The sequence below is a fragment of the Populus trichocarpa genome, chromosome 18 (genome assembly GCF_000002775.5).
Source record: "Populus trichocarpa isolate Nisqually-1 chromosome 18, P.trichocarpa_v4.1, whole genome shotgun sequence".
Taxonomy (NCBI): Eukaryota; Viridiplantae; Streptophyta; class Magnoliopsida; order Malpighiales; family Salicaceae; genus Populus; species Populus trichocarpa.
Genome location: NC_037302.2, coordinates 7,116,071 through 7,140,650, shown reverse-complemented (window position 1 = coordinate 7,140,650; position 24,580 = coordinate 7,116,071). Strand labels below are relative to the sequence as shown.

General features: G+C 36.0%; 1 pseudogene; it reads right to left on the bottom strand.

Moving 5' to 3' along the window:
- Positions 1-1,005: 1,005 nt before the first annotated feature.
- The window catches only part of LOC112325047 (uncharacterized), a 49,715-nt pseudogene continuing 26,140 nt past the window's right edge, over positions 1,006-24,580 (bottom strand).

Below are 24,580 nucleotides of genomic sequence, written 5' to 3'. Positions count from 1 at the left end.
GTTATTTCTTAATATTTTACATTTTTCTCATTTCACCCATTAATATTGTCATTCTTTGTCCAACCACAGTTATCATTTCTTATATATATATATATATATATATATATATATATATATATATATATATATATATATATATATATATTAACCGTTTCTGTTTAAATCCTGAACTGTCACTGTCTAGACATTGAACTATTACTGTCTTGTTTTTGAACTGTTACTGTCTCGTTTTTGAACTGTTACTGTCTAGATATTGAACTGTTACTGTCTTATTTTTGAACTGTTACTGTCTTATTTCCTCCCATACAATGCTTCATAAGGAGCCATATCGATAGTAGTTTGATGGCTATTATTATAAGTAAACTCCACCAATGGCAAGAGATCCTCCCAAATCCCTCCAAACTCCAACACATAGGACCTCAGGAGATCCTCAAGAGTTTGAATGGTCCTTTCGGATTGACCATCCGTCTGAGGATGAAATGCCATGCTCAGATTCAATTTTGTCCCCATTGCCCGTTGTAAGCTAGACCACAATCTCAATGTGAACCTTGGATCCCGATCCGATATAATTGAAACCGGCACTCCGTGAAGTCTGATTACTTCATTTACATACAATTTCGCCAGTTTATCCACCGAATCAGTCATCTTCATAGGCAAAAACAAAGCAGATTTTGTTAGTCGATCCACGACCACCCATATGGCATCATTCCCTTTCTTTCCTCTAGGTAATCCCGTCACAAAATCCATAGAATTATCCTCCCATTTCCATTCCGGAATTGATAATGACTGTAATTCCCCTGCAGGTTTCTAGTGTTCTATCTTTACTTGTTGACAGATCCCACAGTTCGACACAAATTCTATTATTTCCCTATTCATATTTGGCCACCGGTAGTATTCATTTAAATCCCTATACATCTTTGTACTCCCAGGATGAGTAGCAAATCGAGATTCATGAGCTTCTCTTAATATTTCATCTTTCAAAATCTTATCCTCAGGCAAATAAATTCATCTACGAGCTATTAGCCTATCGGATAACATTTGAAATGATGTCTCTATACCCTTCTTTACCCTCTCCTTGATCTCTCTTACTTTCCCATCTGCCTGTTGAGCCACCAAGACCTTGTCTCGAAGCACAGATCGGATCTTTAACTGAGCTAACAGTGATCCCTCGGGCCCTACACTTAGCCGCAAGCCCATTTTCTTTAACTCCACTATACTTTCCTGTTCCTTATGCTCCACATCAATCATCACTATTTTTCCCTTTCTACTTAAGGCATCAGCTACTACATTAGCCTTACCAGGATGGTAGTCAATAACACAATCGTAATCTTTTATTAACTCTACCCATCTTCTCTGTTGCATGTTCAACTCCTTCTGTGACATCAAATACTTCAAACTTTTATGGTCTATAAAGATTTGAACTTGTGTCCCATACAAATAATGTCTCCATACTCTTAAGGCAAACACCACCGCTGCAAGTTCTAGGTCATGAACCGGTAATTCACCTCATGCAACTTTAACTGTCTTGATGCATAAGCAATCACACGCCCATGTTGCATCAATACACATCCCAAACCCCTTTTTGAGGCATCACTATGTACCACAAACCCTTTCCGTCCCCAATGGAAGGGCCAACACAGGAGCAGAAGTGAGCCTCTCCTTCAATTCTCGAAAGCTCGGTTCACATTCTTCCGACCAAACAAACCTGACTTCCTTGCGAGTCAGCTTAGTTAAAGGTGATGCTATGGTGGAGAACCCCTCAATAAACCTCCGGTAATATCCAGCAAGACCCAAGAAACTTCGGATTTCTATCACGTTGGTAGGCCTTTCCCATTTTAACACGGCCTCAACCTTTCTTGGATCCACAATTATTCCTTCTGCGGATATTACATGGCCTAAAAATACTACTTCCTTGAGCCAGAACTCACACTTATCCAGCTTTGCATATAATTGATTCTCCCTTAAAGTCTGTAACATAACCCTTAGATTGCTCCAAGTGAGAGTTTGAATATACCAAAATATCATCAATAAATACAACCGCATATTGGTCCAGCTAAGGCCGAAACACCCAATTCATCAAGTCCATAAACATGGCCAGAGCATTGGTTAACCCGAAAGGCATCACCGAAAATTCGTAATGCCCATAACGGGTTCGGAAGGCAGTCTTTTGTATGTCTTGTTCCTTGATTCTCAACTGGTGGTATCCAGATCTCAGATCTATCTTAGAGAACACTCTAACACCCATCAACTAATCAAACAAGTCATCTATTCGTGGGAGTGGGTATCTGTTCTTCACCGTCACTTTATTCAATTGACGATAATCAATGCACAAACGAAGGGTGCCATCCTTCTTCTTTACAAACAATACTGGAGCTCCCCAGGGCGAGTTACTAGGCTGGATGAAGCCTTTATCTAACAATTCCTGAAGCTGAACCTTCAGTTCCACCAATTCCATAGGTGCCATCTTATAAGGAGACTGGGCTATAGGAGAAACTCCTGGAATAATTTCTATGGAAACTTCAATTTCTCTAACTGGAGGTAATCCAGGCAACCCTTTTGGGAATACATCTCGAAACTCCCTCACAACAGGAATACTAGCCAAATCTATGCTACCCTTCTCCAGTTCTCTTACATGGGCTAACCAAGCAAAACAACCTTTCCTTAGTAATTTTCTAGCCACCAAGACTGAGATTACACAACTTGGAATTACTTTTCTTTCCTCTTTAAACACTACTCTTTTATCACCTATTCCTTGGATTGTCACCGTTTTGGTGAAACAATCCACTTGTGCCTTATGTTTACTTAGCCAATCCATGCCCAGAATCACATCAAAATCATATAACTCTAACGGCATAAGATCTACCCTCAACTCTAATCCTCCAATATATAGTTTTACCCCTCTATAAATATCATCAATATGTATATTCTCTCCCAGAGGTGTACTAACCGTCACCCCTACACCCAAGTTACTAGATAACACATGGAGGTTATTCACAATTCTATAAGATACAAAGGAATGACTAGCTCTAGGATCAATTAAAGCATAAACTTGCATTGTATCTAACTGTAAAGTACCTGCCACCACATCGGGTACAACTCCCACATCCTCGTAGGTCATGTGATATACCCGACCCTGAGTCCTCCCCTCCTGATTTCTAGGCCTCCCACGAGTAGCACTCGTCCCTGACTGGGTAGGCCTGATAGGACGATCAACTGTCACTGATTGCTGTTGGCTCTGAACCTCAATCCTCTGACCATGGACTCCCTCAGTGGTTCTACGAGGACAATCCTTCTTCCTATGACTCATGTCCCCACAATAGTAACAGTCTCTACCTACATGCGGGCACTCTCTCCATTGATGCCCCTCACCTTTACAAATATAACATCTCCCCGGCATCACAGAGCAATCTTCAGGGTGTCGCTGCTCACACCTCTGACAAAATGGATATCCTGGTCCCTTCTACTCTATAGACCCTCCAGCAGTTTTGACTCCCTGTCTATAGTGTCCTCCCGAAGCTCCTCTTCCATTGACCTGTCTAGATCCTCTTGAGCTCCCTCCTGGGGTGAAACTCTCACCTCTTTTATGGAACTGTCCTAATGATTGCCCGCTCTTCCCTTTCTTTGGGAGAGGAGGTCTCCCAGTCAAAAACTCAAAATCTCTCCTTTTAGCTCCCATTGCCTGACTCTGCTCGACCACTAGCTTCGGGGTATCCTTTATTACCCTCTCCATACCTTGAGCAGCCCATACCAATTCCCGCACAGACTGAAACTGCATGGCTATCAATATCATCCTTAATTGTCGCCTCAGTCCATCATGGAACCTCTCCACCCACCCTGTGGCGCTCTGTGGGAAGGTAAGTAGAGGCAAAAGCTGCTAAATCCTGAAATCTCCTCTCATACTCCAAAATTGTCAAATCTTTCTACCTCAAATCCAAAAACTCATGTTCTTTCTCCCTCTTATGCTCCCAAGAATAGTACCTCTCCTCAAACTCTTCATGAAAATCCCTCCATCTCAATACCTCCCCTGATCTCCTCTCTCTGATGGTCTCCCACCAAGAGTGGACACTTTCAACCAGTAGCTGAGTCACACAATCTACTAGTAGCTCCTCTGGCACCTGCATCTGATTTATAACTCTTTTCACTTTCCTCAGCCAATGCCCAACAACCTCAGCATCCTCTTCGCCACGGTAAGTTGTACAACCCATCTCTCTCATACCCTTCACCCATTGCACTATGGTGACTACTCCCCCTGCTCTAGGAGTCGTATTGGAGGCTCCCGCTACCATTCCTGCTGCTATAGCTCTCACTATTTGTTCCATAAAAGCAGGATCTGAAAATGGGTTTGATCCAGCTACCGGTGCCACTAGTGGGGGTATATTATCTCCCCCCTGTTTGTTTGATACCTCGGGCATAGATACATACATCTGCTTGACGGAACAACGAATCATCTCGAAGTCTCATTGACTCACCCCCTTCTGAGTACAGTGATGTTGCAGGTATATGAGAGGAGGTGTCTGCCAAGGGATCCCAGTCTGGATCACTTTTATTATGAAAACTCTGGTCACTTGCCCGAACTAGGGATGGATCAGTCCTGGCTCTTTGCCTTGTTCTCACCATCCTGAAACACATTTCAAAATCATCTAATTATTCTTGTCCCCAGAATAGCAACCTGGGCTCTGATAACAAACTGTAACATCCCCCATTCCAGGATAAAATGACAATCTCATGTCAATCGAAAAACAGAGTAATTAATTTTTTTTATATATCTATATTCTTGGTCTTCGTATTAAAATCTACCAAAATTTTGACAAAGTCCCCCCTATACCGGAAGGTCTCAAGTTATTGACATGGAATCTATTTACACTTCTAATAGCTCGCATCTCATAACTTAATTCCCGACCTAATCATCTTGGGTTTCAATTCCACCTTTATACTCACTCTATTAACCACAATATTTATGATATGCATTATATAACAAAATATCATTACGGATGGATAAAAATAAATAAATATAAAAACATAGACATGAAATATGGTTATATGAACTATAGGGTTAAATTCATTCAATCAAGTTTAAACATTTATTATACAAATTAAGTTATACCAACATTTTCATGTTTACAAAATACAAGGGTATACTCCCTAGAACCTAGATTACAAGAAGGGAACATAAGCTAGGATCTACTCCTGTCGTGCATGCGATGATCCTGAAACAAAATACATATTATTGAAAGGTGAATATCACAATAAATATAACAACACGAAAATCTAACAATTTTAACAGGGTAAAATGCATTCATAGTTCATTTGCTTCTCCCTTCTAGTATTTATTAGAATCTCTTCCTTATTCAACTATTAATAATTGTTCCCTCTGCCGCTTTCAACCTTCATTCTAGACTTTATGAGATCAACCATGATTATTCTTGCTTATCACATTACCGATATCAATTTCACTAGTATTATCATCATCACCCCATAGGAGTCGATGCAAGGTGATCCCCTTACCCGGGATCCTAACATACACTAAATGTATGCTAGCCAATACATGATGATCCCCTTACCTGGGATCCTAATATACACTAAATGTATGCTAGTCCATACATGGGGATCCCCTTACCCGGGATCCTACCATACACTAAATGTATGCTAGTCCAATCGTGGCGATCCCCTTACCCGGGATCCTAACATACACTAAATGTATGCTAGTTTACGCCTCAAATCGTACTTCTCATATTTTTTTTGTCAGTGATAATTTCATCATTTGGCAATTCACACAACAAGTTTCCATATTGAATACACATACATTCAGTAATTCACATTTCACATTGGTAATATAAATAAATCATGGAATTAACTAGGAAGTATAGGTGCGATTCACCTACCTGCAATAGAAGCTCTACTCGTGCTCCCCTGCTGCTGCTGCACCACGCCTATGGTCCCTCCTGAAATTCACAGGTTTATCTCATAAATTTTCCTCACCCAAGGATATGTTTTATTATAACCATATCAACAACCAATAAGTCTTTCTTTCAGTCATTTCTTAATATTTTACATTTTTCTCATTTCACCCATTAATATTGTCATTCTTTGTCCAACCACAGTTATCATTTCTAATATATATATATATATATATATATATATATCCCGAACTGTCACTGTCTAGACATTGAACTGTTACTGTCTCTTTTTTGAACTGTTACTGTCTAGATATTGAACTGTTACTATCTTGTTTTTGAACTGTTACTGTCTCGTTTTTGAACTGTTACTGTCTCGTTTTTTTTTGAACTGTTACTGTCTCATTTTTAAACTGTTACTGTCTAGATATTGAACTGTTACTCTCCGACCTCTCCTTAGATTTTTAACTATATCTAGAGTTATAGAACTTTGATTCAAGCGAGATTAGTCTTGTTGGAAAGCTAAGACATGAGGCTATAAGTTTTCTGAAGGAAGAAGAACCCAGTTCTACCTCTAAGGCAGTCAAAATTTCTTATAAACGAACCAGACCTATTACCCTATAGGGTCTGTCATGACCCAGTCTCGGTTGGTGACCCATAGCTAGAGTTCTATAACTCCAAATTGAGCAAAACCAATTTCATTAGTTAGCCAACATCCAAACCTACAATTTCTATGAGGAACCTGATCCTAATTCCTTCATCGTCCTACCCAAAATCTCTCTTAAAGTCAAGAGACGAAACTGTCCAGATTCGTCAATCTTTCCATTTACATACAACACATGAAGTTTTTTAATTTAGCAACTCATACTTTTTCCTCAATTCAAGTCTAAGAACTCAAATCTATAAATTAACATCCAGGCATCAATTCATAATTGACTTGAAATGACTCATAAGAGCAGATTTAGAATACCTTACCCGGTACAAATCAAGGTTTCGATCCCTCCTTTTCTTTCTAATGACAGCCGACCCTCGCCTTTTCTCTTCTTGTTCAATTTCTCTTGTTAATCCCTTTCCCACCAGTGTTTATTCTACCTATAACCCTTAAAAGTTTTGGTGTTTCTCTCTTGATTTGTAAAAATGAATATAAAAACTCCATCTTTTCTTTCTTTACGTTATCTGCAGATCTGTTTTTGGTGAGAAAAGGAGTACTTATGCTCTATAATTATTCTTATTTGCATTTAGGCCCCATTTTCTTTAAGTGTATTTGTTTTGCCCCCACTTCTTTCTAGTTTAGTTTATTTCCTTTAATTTAATCCAGCCCCCCCTTTTCTTGGGATTTACAACAATTCTAACAAACCTTCTTAGAATAAAGAGAAACAAGAAAATGGAAGAATATGCATAGAAAAGATACCAAGAAATATATCAAATATCTGTTATAGGTGTGGAATGAATGAGCATTTGTCACGTACTTGTCGTAGGACCAAACATCTTACTCATTTATATTAGTCCTCATTGAAAGAAAAGGAGGACATAGAAATACATTTTGTTCACCCATATCAAGATAATAATGATATTTATTTTAACCTTTTGGATATGACACACCATGATATTACCGATTTCTTTAAGCATACTGGTGAGAAAGTTGATATTTCTTGTAATGATAATAATTAGTGAGTTAAATATAAGAATGACAAAATTTAAAATTAAGCTAATCTTTTGGGAGTGTTTCTTTTATGCTAGTATATTTCAATGTATTTTGGTTTGTTCCTTTCATATTAGCTTATTTTGTAAACCCTGAGTAAAAAATAGATAAATCTAGGTTCAATAGGGTAACTATTAATTGAAAAATGATAAAGAAAATTACTTCTTAGTTGTTCCTAACAAAAAGAATATTCATGTGGTTGTTTTTGTTTTGAATGAAGACCATTGTGTTGTTGTTTCCAGTGAGTAGAAACCATGGTGTTGTTGTTTTCAAATAATGAAATCCATTGAAACTATCCCTGATTGTATAATGGAAACCATTGTGTAAGACCATTAACCGATTCTTAAAAATGTATATGACAGGGGGGTTGATTAGCAACTTAAAACATGATACCATTTGATGTACTACTAAGTCAAAGTAAATATGGTAATGTTACAAACAAATTATGTTAAGCGGTGATGGTGACGAGTAAACATAAGATAATACATGTGGTTACTTCAAGAATTGTACCCAAGAAAATCAGTAACTAAGGAAATGAAATATTAATTATTGATTGGAGAATCAAAAATTAAGTAAATGAGTTGCTATATGGTGATGTATAGTTGGCAACCTTAGATTTGAATGTATTACATAATTAATTGTAAAGGCAATGTCGAAAGTGACATATATGAATTTAGACACCATAACAACTAGTGTGTAATTCAATATGTATATGATGTAATCGATACTAAAAGAATTATGGATAAACATATTGTTCTCCTTCCTTATGAAAAACCATGTACATGTATTTTATGGTTAGATGTTAAATTTGTAATGTTATTTTAGTTGCAATGATGAGCATGAGTATTGTCATATGAGTTAAGATATTATTAAACTTGAGTTGAATGTTTTGAGCAAGATTGTTAAAAGTGCTAATAGACATAATGATTCATTTCGCTCATAAAAAAATCATGAGCATAAGTCTTCTTGACAACTAATAACTCTTATAATGCTATATATGTTGCAATTCTATGTCACGAAGTGGGCCAACATTGATTGTATTGTTTCATTATTTATAATTTTGTTAGATACTTATTTTTATGTACTATGAATACTTAAAATTGTGTTAATAACTTCACCTTGAAATATTCTAAATGGTATGATTGTATTTCTAACATTTGGTTATTGCATCTCTTTTGTTATGTGTGTGTGTGTGTGTGTCCATCACACGTATGTTTTAAGTAAATGAAAAATTGAAAGAATATAAGATGAATTGTGAGAAGCAATGTGAAAGAATCAAATAGAGAAACAATTGAACTGGTGGGTGGCCGAAGGCTACTGCTTGTATGTAATAGAGTTATTTGATATTGTATTACTCAAAAGGATAAGAAAAGAACTGAGAAAATGTATAAGTTATAGAGGAAAACACTATTGTAAATTTGGTAAATCAAAGAATCAATAATGGGATGTATTGTTATATAGAATGCTAAAAAAAATAAATTACCTCATTATACTTAGACATGATGATTAGAAATATGAAAGTTACATGGAAATTCCAGGTCGTTACATGTTTAATATAAATGATTGTGTTATAATAATTGTCATATAAACTTTAAGAATTATGTCTTTTTATGAACTTATTATTTATTTATTTCCTTTCATGAAGAAAACATGGATTTGCATCATACTGTAAATGAGTCCAATATTAGTGGTGAAGATATATACTTAGCATATAGTGCAACAATGCAAACCATTCCAAGGTATAAACAATATTTTTCAAATATGAGAATAATGAAAGAAAAGTAACTATAATATCAGGTTCAATAGACATGATTGAAGGCTCCGAAAGAGCCAATATAATATTTTCTAAAGGAACAAGATTTATAATTGATAATGCTTTATTTTCTACGAAATCAAGAAGAAATCTACTAAGTTTCAAGGATATACATCATAATAGGTACTATATTGAAACTACCAATGAAAATGATAAATATCTTCATATTGTATCAAATGTCTCTACTAAAAAAAATATTGGAAAAATTATCATTTTATCTTCAGGTTTGTATTATACAAGTATTAGTACAATTAAAACCAATGCAATAATGAACCAGAAGTTCAATAAAACAAATAATTTTATTATTTGGCATGACAAGTTAGGCCATCCTAGATTAATAATGATACGAAGAATTATTGAGAATTCTTATGGCCATCCATTAAAGAATCAGAAGATTCTCTAATTTAAAGAATACTTGTATGCTGGCAAATTGGTTATTAAACCATCACTAGCTAAAGTTGGGATTAAATCCCCAAGATTTCTAGAACATATTCAAGGTGATATTTGTGGGCTTACCTCCCAATATAGACCATTTAGATATTTATGATTTTAATAGATGTATCTACAAGATAGTCATACGTGTGTTTATTATCAACTCGTAACTTGATGTTTGCAAGATTACTTGCTCAAACTATTAGATTGTGAGCACAATTTCTAGATCATATAATCAAGACAATTCATCTTGACAACTAATGCAACCATATTATTCGATAGTTTCACCCACATTTAACTAGTGTTCTGCCTATGTTTTATATATAAAATGCCTTGATATTCTTTGTTTTATGTTTTGAAGGCACTTTTGGATGAAAGATGCAAAAAGGAGTAAATTGGAGATAATTGGCAGATTTGACCTTCAGTCGATGTTTTGTGCAGAGCGTGAGCTCTAGAGGTTAAAATGAAGTGATTCAAGTGGAATTAAAAAGCTAACATTCATACCTTTCTGGACATCTAAGACAAGAAAATAAAATAAGGAAGAGCATGGAAATCGCAGCCTTCAAAGTCAAATCTCGCAATCTGCCAATGTTGACCTTCGGCCATTCCAACTTGAATATCTGGAGCTAAAGAAGTCCAACCGATGCAAACTCAATTTGGTTGGAGTCATGACTCAAAGGTCTATAAACGCTCCAAATTTCAGACAAAAACAATGTCATATGAGGGAGATATGATTTTTCAAAGATGACATCTGAATTCTGCCAGCAAACAGGTTTCGTGAAGAAACGAGTCCAAATCACATTTCGAAGCATCTAAACCGATATCCAAGTTTTTATTTCAGCAATTTAGCTCCTCTAAGTCAAAGCTTGAAGATTTCATGCAAGGCTATTTCTCCTTTTTTAGGAAAATAGTTATTAAAGTACTTAAATGTAAACAATCTACTTAATGGAGGACTATTTTGTAAAATAGAGACCTAGGGTTTCCTAGGATATAAAAAGAATGAGAGAAGAGAAGGGGGGCAGCCAGCCAAGAGGAGAAAAACGCCCCCTCCTCTAAGAAACCTGAAATTATACATTCTTCCTTCTTTTTGATTAGTTGTTCAACAAACATGCAAGGCTAAACACTTTTTCTTGGTTGCAAAGACACGGAAACCTTCGGATTTCAAGAACTGTGAGATTTATTTTACCTTTTCTTTTCAGTTTATATGATGAATATGTTTGTTCTCCTATGCTTATTTTCCTATGATTGTTTATTTTAATTGCTAGAGCGGACTCTAAGTTATTATTGTAGACAATCTATTGCTAAGTTTGATATCAAAACCGGAGTTGTGGTATATGAACTTGTGAAACAACTGAGTTTAATAATTGTGGCGGATCTATGTTATTAATCTTAGGGAGAACATTCAATCAAATCAAACATAGACTGCGACAATTATGTTTTCTTGATTAATCAACTTATCTAGTTGCTGCCATTGAATTAAATTACTAGTGCGGACACTGTGGTTGTTTGATGGTTAAGGTTAGTTATACGGCGGATCCGTTAACTAACCAATGTTAAGAAGAGATAAATATTGAGAATATAAATTGATGTTTCGTTTCCATGATCAGTTCTGATTTCTGTAGGTGGATGTGTGCTTGTGACCAAGGTTTGTTCTCTTGATAATTTTCTGATTTTATTAAATTTCATTTGATAGTTTTCTGTTTTCTTTTGCTTTAGCCTAGATAACATCCAAACCCCCCCAAATTGCATATCATTTAGCATAAAAATCTGACTTGAATCTTCCCCGTGGGATCGACCCCTTGCTTGCTCTATACTATTTTGTGTGTTGTGTTTGAAGCTAGGGTAATTAATTTGTGCGACCGCGACATCGCAACAAATTTTGGCGCTGTTGCCGGGGAGGTAATTTTAGTTGATTCTTGTGGTTATCATGTTATTTTTATTTTCTATGATTAAAAAAAAAAAGAGAAACAAAATTTTTGCTTGCGGCGGTACTGTTCACTTGCGGCAGCGGTACTGTTCAAAACAGAATTTTTGGTGGAATTAGGTTTCGACCTTTTGTTTCCTTAAGGGAAACGACGTTATGAACAGGACTAGTGATATCCACTAGCCCCACCCTATCGAGGCCAAATTCCACTGTTTTCTAAGGTTTTTAGGCAGTTTTAGTTTTCTAGCGTAGGATTTTCATATAATTTGCATTGTTTTTTTTTTTTTTTATCTCTTGTGTGGGTTGCTTTGTTTTGAGTTTTCTTAGCGATTTATGCCTGTGACCCGTTCTACTAATCAAATTCAAGTGTAGGTTGATCTTGAAATAGAAAGCACTTTACGCAGGTTAAGAAAGGAAGCTCGCCTCAACATCATGGCGGTTGCACGACAACAAACACTCAAGGAGCTTGCTGCTCCTAACATGGAAAATCAACCATTGTGCATAAACATTGACAATAATGTAAACTTTGAGCTCAAATCTGGTTTTATACATTTGTTACCAACATTCAATGGTCTTGCAAGAGAAGATCCTCATACTCATCTCAAGGAGTTCCATATGGTTTGTGTTGGCATGAAACCGAATGGAGTTGATGAAGAACAAGTTAAGTTGAAAGCTTTCCCTTTCTCTTTGAAAGGGGCAGCAAAGACATGGTTTTTCTCTATTCTCCCAGGTTCCATTGGAACTTGGAATGCCATGAAGAAGATTTTCCTTGAAAAGTATTTCCCAGCATCTCGAGTTGCCAACATAAGGAAAGAAATATGTGGGATTCGACAATCTCATGGAGAGACACTTTCCGAGTATTGGGAAAGATTTGAGCAACTGTGCATTCAATGCCCTCATCATCAAATACCCGATCAGCTGCTCATTCAATATTTCTATGAAGGATTGATGCCTACTGACCATAGTATCATTGATGCTGCAAGTGGAGGGGCATTGGTAGATAAGACACCCGAGGCTGCACACCAATTAATCTCAAACATGGCAGCCAACTCGAAACAATTTGGCATGCGTGGAGACTTCATAAGCAAACGAGTAAATGAGGTAAGTATTTCTAACCTTGAAAATAAAGTTAATGATCTTACTTCTCTTGTGCGTTCTTTGGCTTGTGGAAATGTACAACAAGTGAAAGTTTTTAGCATGTGTTCCTTACAAGGACATACCTCAGATATGTGCCCAACAATGCAAGAAGATTACATTGAACAGGTTCATGCAGTTGATGGAGGATTCAACGGACAGTCCCAGCGTAAATATGATCCCTTTTCCAACACGTACAATCCCGGATGGAGAGATCATCCAAACTTATATTATGGGAACCTACCTCAACAAGGCAATCAAGGCCGACAGTTCCATCCCCATGGATTTCAGCCGCAACAGAATTATCAAGCAAGACAACCCCCTCCATTCACAAACTCCAATGTTATGGGGTCGTCATCCAGTGATGATCTTCGTGAGATGATGAAAACTTTGGCTTCTAACACTGTGACCTTGCAACAAAATGTCATGTCTTTTCAACAGGAAACAAGGTCAAGTATTCACAACTTGGAGAAGCAAATGGGGCAAGTAGCTTCAAGTGTGGGGAAATTGGAAGCACAAATGAATGGAAAATTGCCCTCCCAAGCATTGAATCCAATAGAGAATGTTAGTGTGATCATGCTGCGAAGTGGGAAAGAATTTGAAGAGAAAAGGTCGAAACAAATTGAGATGGAGGAAGAAGAAGAGATAGAAACCGAATTGAGTACAAAGAAGGAACATCCTCCTCCTCCACAAACTGAAACATCGACCAACACTCCAAAGGTAACTCCTCACTCAATGAATTCTAGTTTTAAAACAATTCCACCTTTTCCTGTGAGTTCTTCTAGGTCAAAGAAAGAGGACAAAGAAAAAGAGATTTTAGAGGTTTTCAAGAAAGTAGAACTCAACATTCCTTTGCTTGATGCTATCAAGCAAATTCCCAAGTATGCCAAATTCTTGAAGGAGTTGGTACTACCAAGAGAGCTTTCAAACTAAAAGGTCATGAAATGGTAAGTATGGGTGAAGTTGTATCTGCTATTGTTCAAAAGAATATGCTTTTGAAGCAAAAAGACCCAGGTGCGTTTACTATCCCATGTGTTATTGGTAATGCTGGTTTCAAAAGGGCCTTGTGCGATTTAGGTGCATCCATTAGTGTTATGCCTAAACATGTTTATGATTCTCTTAGTCTTGAGTCTTTGAATAAAACTAGCATTATAATACAACTTGCGGATCGTAGTTTTGTTTACCCATTTAGTGTGATAAAAGGTCCTAGTCAAGATTGATAGTTTGGTCATTCCATGCGACTTTTATATTCTTGATATGGAACATGATTCTTGTGATTCATCAAACAACACTCCTATATTGTTTGGGAGACCATTCTTGAAAACTGCCAATACAAAAATTGATTGTGGTAAGGATACTTTGTCTATTGAGGTAGGAGATGAGAAAATTGAATTTAATTTTCATGATGCAATGACCTATCCTTGTAGCAATGTTTATTCTATCACATGTTATGACCAAGTTGATAAGTGTGCGCAACAAGTTTGTGATTTTGATAGTGAGGATGGATTAAGCGTAGCTTTGAGCTATGACTATGATTTTACCAAGATAGAAGAGATGGAGAGGCATATATGTGTTTCCCAAAATGTGCATGAATCAGCATTGGCTTTGCAAGCTTTGCAAACTGTTCCCCATGATACAGGAGTCATTCACCCCATCATGGACAGTGAATGGGTGACGCCTATCCTTTTGGTGCCCAAAAAGATTGGAATTATGTTGGAAGAAATACAAAATGATGCTTATGAGAATGCAAGGATTTATAAAGAAAAGACTAAGAGTCTCCATGACCGAATGATTACAAGAAAAGAGTTTAATGTTGGAGACAAAGTCCTTCTTTATCATTTGCGTTTGAAATTTTTTCCTGAAAGGTTGTGCTCTCATTGGATTGGACCCTTTGTTGTTTCTAATGTTTTTCCTTATGGTGTAGTTGAAATTACAAGTTTAGAAACCAACAAAGTACTCAAGGTCAATGGGCATCGCTTGAAACCTTTCTATGAAGGTTGGATGACAGAACTCACCGCTTCTGCGGAGTTAGCTGAACCAATCTATGAAGAATGAGCATGCAACATGTCGAGCCAATGACATAAAACAAAAGCGCTTACTGGGAGGCAACCCAGCACAAAAAAGAAAAAAAAAACAGATTTGCTTTCTTTTTCCTTAATCTTTTATTTTTCGCATTTTACTTTATTTTTGTCATTCTCCTATATTCCTTTTCTTTTATTTCAACATTGAGGACAATGTTGTGTTTTAAGTGTGGGGGTATTGGGAGAATGTTGGTTTTCTTATTTTGGTTTTCTTTGTTGTTCCAAAAAAAAAAAAATTTCTATGTTTGATCTTTTGAACTCCTATTGGTTTATGAGAATGTGAGTATTACATATAAGAATTAATTGAGATAGATGGAGATATGAATCGAATGAAGGAGTGTGCATGCAAGTTTTAAGGTTTAATTGGTTTAGGGATTGACTTTGAGAATATGTCATGTTGACTTTATAGTGTTATACCAATGCAAGCTTTTGAGCCTTCAACATTATATTCTTTTATTGTGCCTTTTTTCAATGATATGTATCTCTAGAACTTGCTTCATATCTTGTTGAGATTACATTCACATTACATATATACATGAAGATGATAAAGGCATTAGGAATTTTAACCATTTGAGCCAAAAAGTCAACCTAAAGCATATTATCCTTAGTGAGCCCCCTTTGAGCTTGTTTATCTTTTCTTTGCTTTATCCATGTATAAGCCTTAACTTTTTATATGTTTTCCTTTTCCCCTGGCCAAGGATTAGTAGAGCATATACTTATGATATATCATGGAATTATGGTTGGAAATTATATGAAAAGAAAGAAGAAGTGATGCTTGATGAAAAGATGGGCAAAGTTGCCCAAGGTAAAAAAAAAAAAAGGAAAAGAAAAGAAAAAGGAAAAGAAAAAAAAAAAAGAAAAAAGTGTTCCTTTATGTTCTTAAGATTTTATGTTGAAAAAGCTTGAAATCAAAAGAAGTTAAGCATTGGTGATTAAAGATGGAAAATTTATGCGCTTTGATGGAATATCTTGTTTGAAATATCATTTTTCAGAATGCTCTACTTTCTTTGGTTTGAACCTTTTCTTTTACTCTCTTTTACCTCACCTTAACCTTAGCCCCATTACAACCAGAAAATAAGACCTTTTGATTCATGCATTATTTGTAATATGTTAGTAATGGAGATGAGATTGAAGAGCAAACTTATGGTAGAACATATTCATTGATTGAATTTGAGAGATTTAAACAAATAAGCCTTAAACACGTGAGTGTTGGAGTGTATATCAATGAGAGGACCTATCACTTTGGCATGACATAGATTTCATTTAAATCCCGACGATTAATTGAATTTTGAAGTTTGCATGTAAATAAATTCATGAAAATTTATACTCTTTATCCTTCTTAATTGTGTTCTTGTTTATAATGCATATATTCTTGGATATTGATGGGAGATTAGAAGATTAGTCATAGTGATTTAATTTAATTTAACTTCAATTTGATTTTACCTATCCTTTCTCGAGGACGAGCAAGAGCTAACTGTGGGGGTATTTGATGCAACCATATTATTCGATAGTTTCACCCATATTAAACTAGTGTTTTGCCTATGTTTTTATATATAAAATGCATTGATATTCTTTGTTTTATGTTTTGAAGGCACTTTTGGATGAAAGATGCAAAAAGGAGTAAATTGGAGATAATTGGCAGATTTGACCTTCAGTTGATGTTTTGTGCAGAGCATGAGCTCTACAGGTTGAAATGAAGTGATTCAAGTGGCATTAAAAAGCTAACATCCATACCTTTCTGGACATCTAAGGCAAGAAAATATAATAAGGAAGAGCATGGAAATCGCAGCCTTCAAAGTCAAATCTCGCAATCTGCCAATGTTGACCTTCGGCCATTCCAACTTGAATATCTGGAGCTAAAGAAGTCCAATCGATGCACACTCAATTTTTTTGGAGTCATGACTCAAAGGTCTATAAACTCTCCAAATTGCAGATAAAAACGATGTCATATGAGGGAGATATGATTTTTCAAAGATGACATCTAAATTCTGCCAGCAAACAGGTTTCGTGAAGAAACGAGTCCAAATTACATTTCGAAGCATCTAAACCAATATCCAAGTTTTTATTTCAGCAATTAAGCTCCTCTAAGTCAAAGCTTGAAGATTTCATGCAAGGCTATTTCTCCGTTTTTAGGAAAATAGTTATTGAAGTACTTAAATGTAAACAATCTACTTAATGGAGGACTATTTTGTAAAATAGAGACCTAGGGTTTCCTAGGATATAAAATGAATGAGAGAAGAGAAGGGGGGCAGCCAGCCAAGAGGAGAAAAATGCCCCCCTCCTCTAAGAAACACGAAATTATACATTCTTCCTTCTTTTTGATTAGTTGTTCAACAAACATGCAAGGCTAAACACTTGTTCTTGGTTGCAAAGACACGGAAACCTTCGGATTTCAAGAACTGTGAGATTTATTTTACCTTTTCTTTTCAGTTTATATGATGAATATGTTTGTTCTCCTATGCTTATTTTCCTATGATTGTTTATTTTAATTGCTAGAGCAGACTCTAAGTTATTATTGTAGACAATCTATTGCTAAGTTTGATATCAAAACCGGAGTTGTGGTATATGAACTTGTGAAGCAACTGAGTTTAATAATTGTGGCGGATCTATGTTATTAATCTTAGGGAGAACATTCAATCAAATCAAACATAGACTGCGACAATTATGTTTTCTTGATTAATCAACTTATCTAGTTGCTGCCATTGAATTAAATTACTAGTGCGAACACTGTGGTTGTTTGATGGTTAAGGTTAGTTATACGGCGGATCCGTTAACTAACCAATGTTAAGAAGAGATAAATATTTAGAATATAAATTGATGTTTCGTTTCCATGATCAGTTCTGATTTCTGTAGGTGGATGTGTGCTTGTGACCAAGGTTTGTTCTCTTGATAATTTTCTGATTTTATTAAATTTCATTTGATAGTTTTCTGTTTTCTTTTGCTTTAACCTAGATAACATCCAAACCCCCCCAAATTGCATATCATTTAGCATAAAAATCTGACTTGAATCTTCCCCGTGGGATCGACCCCTTGCTTGCTCTATACTATTTTTTGTGTTGTGTTTGAAGCGAGGGTAATTAATTTGTGCTACCGCGACATATATTTTATGATTTTAATAGATGTATCTACAAGATAGTCATACGTGTGTTTATTATCAACTCGTAACTTGATGTTTGCAAGATTACTTCCTCAAACTTTTAGATTGTGAGCACAATTTCTAGATCATATAATCAAGACAATTCGTCTTGACAACACTGATTCACATCCCAAGCATTTAATGATTCTTGCATGTCACTTGAGATAAACATTGAACATCTTGTTGTCCATGTTCATACTCAAAATGTTGCTACATCATTTATTAAACGCCTTCAGTTAATTCCAAGATCATTTCTCATGAGAACAAAACTCCCTATTTATGTTTGGGGACATGTTATTTTACATGTAGCAACACTTATATGCATTAGGCCAACATCATATCATAAATTCTCCCCATTACAATTGGTTTTCGATCATGAGCCAAACATTTTCCATCTAAGAATATATGGTTGTGTTGTATATGTTCCAATTTATCCTTCATATTGTACAAAGATGGGTCCTCAAAGGAGGTTAGGAATATATATTGGGTTTGAGTCCCCGTCGATAATTAAATATATTGAACCCTTAATAAGTGATTCATTACAACATGATTTGTCGATTGTCATTTTGATAAGACTACATTTTCAGAGGGGAGAAATTAAACAATTGGATAAAGATATTACATGAAATGCATTATCATTATTGAATTTTGATCCTTGTACAAAGCAATGTGAACAAGAAGTTCAAAAGATATTTCACTTGCAAAACATAACAAATAAGCTACCAGATGTATTCACCTAAAGGGAGTAACCAAATCTCATATACTAGCTATAAATGCTCCAGTTACGATTAAATTTCTAATAGGATAATTTGTTTAAATTATAGCAAATGAATTTAAGGCATGCTAGAAGCGTGGTAAATCAACCAATTCAAAAGATAAAAATCCTAGAAAAGAGAAAAAAGAAGAAGCAAATAATCAAGTTGTCATTATTGAGGAGGAAAATATTCTTAAGGATGTAGACAAAATTAATCATAAAACCCTATAACAGGTTCAGGTACCTAAAAATAGTAAAAAGAAAGAGATATCAATAAGTTGTCTTTATGAAAAAAAGATGGAACCAAAATGAGATGGTTGTGACAACATTTTTTCATATAATATATCATTTGATATCATTAGTGAAATGAGGACCTTGAGCCTAAATCTATCAAAGAATGTCGATGTAGAAATAGTTGGCCAAAATGAAAAGATACAATCCAGATAAAATTAAATTCATTAGCGAAACATGAAGTTTTTAACCTGTAGTCCAAACACTTGAAGATGAAATGAGAAAAATGAAATCTTAAGATGTAAGGCACGACTAGTGGCATAAGGGTTTTCACAAATACCTTACATTAATTACAATGAAATGAGTCCTCCCCTCTTGAAATCTGGGCCTCTCTCGTGTAGCACTCGTCACTAACTGGGTAGGTCTAGCAGGATGATCGACTGTAACTAACTGCTGCGGGTTCTGAACATCAGTCCTCTAGCCCTGGGCTCCCTTTGTAACCCTACGGGGACAATCCTTCCTCCTATGACTCGTGTCTCCACAATAATAACAGCCTCTACCCAAATACGAGCATTATCTCCATTGATGCCCCTCTTATCTACAAATATAACATCTCCTCCACATCATAGAACAATCTCCAGAGTGTCTCTGCTCATATCTCTAACAAAATGGATACACGGGTCCCCTCTGCTTTGTAGACCCTCCAGCAGCTGTGTCTCTTTGTCTAGCCTATCCTCCCTAGGATCCTCCTCTACCAACCTATCTAGATCCTCCTAAGCTACCCCCTAGGGTGAAACTCCCACCTCTCCTCTGGAACTATCCTAAAGACTGTCCACTCTTCCTTTTCTTTGGGAGAGGAGGTCTCCTAGTCAAAAACCCAAAATCTCTTGTCTTGTCTCCAGTCACCTAACTCTACTCAACCACCAGCTTCAGGGCATCCCTTATCACCCTCTCTATACCCTGAGTTGCCCATACCAAATCCCGAACAGACTGAAACTACATGGCTATTGATATTACCCTCAGCTCTTGTTTGAGTTCATGATGAAACCTTTTTACTCTATGGCACTTCGTAGGAAGATAAGTGGAGGCAAAAACTGCTAAATCCTGGAATCTCCTCTCATATTCTAGAACTATCAAATCTCCATGTCTTAAATCCAAAAACTCCTGTTCTTTCACCCTCATATGCACCCAAGAATAGTACCTCTCCTCAAACTCCTCATGAAAGTCCCTTCATCTCAATACCTCCCCTGATCCCCTCTCTCTAATGGTCTCCCATCAAGAGTGGACACTCTCAGTCAATAGCTGAGTCACACAATCCACCCGTAACTCCTCTGGCACCTGCATTTGATCTATAACTCTCTCCAGTTTCCTAAGCTAGTGCGTAGCAACCTCTGCATCCTTCTCCCCACAATAAGTCACACAACTCATCTCTCGCATACCCTTCACCCACTGCATTATGGTGACTGCTCCCCCTAGTCTAGGAGTTGTTTGATCTATAACTCTCTCCACTTTCCTAAGCTAGTGCGTAGCAACCTCTGCATCCTTCTCCCCACAATAAGTCACACAACTCATCTCTCGCATACCCTTCACCCACTGCATTATGGTGACTGCTCCCCCTAGTCTAGGAGTTGTACTAGAGGCTCTCGCTACCATCCCTGCTGCTACAGCTCTCACTATATGATCCATAAAAGCAAGATCTGAAACTGGGTTTGACGCAGCTATCGACACCACTAGTGGTGGTACACTATCTCCCCCTGTCTATCTAATGCCTCGGGCAATGATACCTCTACCTAACGAGACTCCAAATCATCTCAAAGTCCTACTGACCCGCCCCTCTCGGAGTGTACTGATGTTGCAGGTACATGAGAGGAGGTGTCTGCCAAGGGATCCCAAGCTGGATCACTCTCATAATAAGAACTCTGGTCACTTCCCCGAACTGGGGATGGATCAGTCCTGGCTCCTTGTCTTGTTCTAACCTTCCTGAAACACATTTCAAAAGCATATCATTATTTCAGTCTCTGAAATAGCAACCTGAGCTTTAATACCAAATGTAATGTTCCTAATTTTTCTGGAACAAATCACCTCTAAACACACAAGCAAACAGGGCAAAAAACTTTATATAGTTTTCATATAAAAGTCTACTGAAATTTCTACCAAAATTTCAACAGAGTCTTCCCTATACTGGGAGGTCTCAAGTTATCGACATATAACATGTTTACACTTCTAATATCCCACATCTCAATAACTCAATCACAACCCAATCATCCTGGGTCTCAAACCCACAAACATCATCATCATCTAAACCATAATATTTATAACATACATTGAACAATAAATATCAATATAGAGAGATAAATGAGATAAACACGCATACATGGAACATGATTATATGAATTTCAGAGTTAAGTTCATATATTCAAGTTTAAACATTAATTATACAAATTAAGTTATACAAATGTTTCAATATTACAAAATTACAAGGATATATTCCCTAGGCTACAAGACAAAAGGTGAACAAAAGCTAGAATCTACTTCTGCCGTGTATGCGATGGTCCTGAAACAAAATACATATTATTGAAACATGAATATCACAATAAGTATAGTAACACAAATATCCAATAATTTTAAAAGGTAGACATGTATTCTTCTTCTATTCACTTCTCCCTTTTTGTTTCCATTGGAACTCTTTCTCATTCAACTACTAAAACTGTTCCAACTTCCATTTCCAACTTCCATTCAAGATTCCATAAAATCAACCATATCTATTTCTACCTAACACATTATCAATACCAATTTCACCGGTATCATCATCACCCCATAAGCGTCGATGCATAACGATCCCCTTATCCGGGATCCTAACATACATTAAATGTATGCTAGTCAATATATGATGATCCCCTTATCCGGGATCCTAACATACACTAAATGTATGCTAGCTGATGCATGGTGATCCCTTTATCCAGGATCATAACATACACTAAATATATGCTAGTCCATGCCCCATAGGCATCGATGCATGGTGGTCCCCTTACTCGGGATCCTAACATACACTAAATGTATGCTAGTCCATGCCACATATCACACTTCTTATATTTTCTATGTCAGCGATACTTCCATCACTTGGCAATTCACATGAAAGACCATTCATCTTAAACACATATACATTGGGGATACTATCTGAAATAACAATATCATTACGCAAACTTTCATTCTTTCATATAATATCTAACATTCTTTAATTCACATTTCACCTCAATAACATATTAAATCATGAAATTTAACTAAGAAGCATAGGTGCGGATTACCTACCTGCAGTAGAAGCTCTACTCGTGCTCCGTTGCTGCTGCTGATGCACCACGCCTGTGATCCCTCTTGTAATCACAAGAATATCTCATAAATTATCCTCATTCAAGGATACATTTCATAATAACCATATTAACAACCAATATAGGTCCTTCTTTCAATTATTCATTTCTTTATATCTTACATTTTTGTCATTGCACCCATTAATATTGTCATTCTTTGTTCAACCATAATTATCATTATAAATTTTCATTTCGAACATGGCTAATTTCTTTTCGAAGGTAAGATGTAATATCACATGTTCCCAGAAGGGAAAAGACCTTAATTTTCACCCTTAACGTGTCTAGATAGTCGCTTTAGTGACTTCCCGAATCTGCTAGCAGAGGTCGCATTCCAACCTCTCCTAAGATTTTTGACTATTTTTGAAGTTCTAGGACTCTGTTTCAAGCAAATTGGTCTCGTTGGAAAGATAAGATACAGGGCTACAAGTACCCTGAAGGGAGGAGAACCCAGTTCTATCCCCAAGACACTCAAAATTACTCATCAATGAATCAGACCTACTGCCCTATAGGGTCTGTCATGACTCAGTCTCGGTTGGTGACTCATAACTGGAGTTTTATAGCTCCAAATTGAGTAAGATCAATTTTCTTAGTTATTAAACATCCAAAACTACAATTCCTATAAATGAACCTGATCCTAATTTCCTCATCCTCCTACCCGAATTCTCTATAAAAGTCAGGAGATGAACCTATCTAGATTCGTCAACCTTTCCATTTACATGCAACATCCACAATTCAACTTTCCCTCTTTTATTTCAACCCCTGGCCATATCACATACCATATAAGAGTGTCAACAATATCTTTTAAGAAACAATTTACTCTATTTATTTCAATCGTTCCTCTTAATGTCAAAATAGGATGTTTTATCGATTTTACTAACTTTCCAAATAATATTCTTCTAAACACAATCCTTGCTACTTCAACATGTATTTTTTCTCATTTTGATACAATTAAACACACGTCATCAAGCTAAATATATCAAATTAAACATCCTCCCCATTTGATGTATAATTGGTTGAAAGTATAGCTTTAAGGAACTAAGAGTTCCCTCATTCCTTTCATGCTAATTTCATTCAATTCACATACACATTCACATAAAAAACAACCTATTATAATAAATTCAATAAGGAAAACCACAATTTCCCCCTTTCCCTCTTTGCTCTTCATATGGTCGGCCACCCCCAACTCAATTACCCATACATTTTCTTGATGAATTATCATGATTTCATGCCCCTAATCATATACAACACATAAATTAACTTAATTCTAACAATTAATATATTTTCCACGATTCAAGTCTAAAAACCCTAATTAAAATTCAACACTAAGGCATCAATTCACAATCGAATTCAAAACGACCTATAGAACCATGTTTATAACTCTTTACCTGGTAAGAATCAAGGTTTTAATCTTTAACCAGCCAAAAATTTTCGACTCCCCCTTTTTTTAATGAAAGTCGACCCTCCCTTCTCTCTCTACCTTTAAAATTTCTTGTTAATCCATTGCCCATAACTGTTTATTCTACTTATAAACCCTTAATCTTGGATGAGTTCTTGGAATTTTTAGTGCTTCTCTCTTGATTTGGCAAGAACAATTCAAAAACTCCCTCACTCTCTCTTAATAGTTGCTGCAAATTTTTGATGAGTAAGGAAGAGGGGTATTTATACCCTATAATTTCTATTATTTGCACTTAGGTTCCATTTCCTTTAAGTGTATTATTTTTGCCCCCACATCTTTTCTTCTTGTAATTAAGTTATACCTCTTTTCATTTCTTATAATTTCACCCCTCAACTTTTTAGTTTAGTTCAATTCATTTTCTTTAATTTAATCCAACCCTCAATATTTTTGGGTTAAATTTATAATATCTCGAAATATTTTGTCTGGAAATTTAAATCCGAAAGTTTTTGAATTTTTGTTTTATTTAAATTTGTACATGAATTTCTTCACTTTTATTTCCCATTTGTTTAGTTTGTAATTTACACAAACATTTATTTCCCGGGGTTTACAAAAAAGCACTATGTGAAAGAGATAGGGGTTAAAAAGCACACTATTTGGAAGGTTATGACTTAAAGGCACATTCAAAAAGCTGATAATGCCAAAAACACTATCTAAAAGA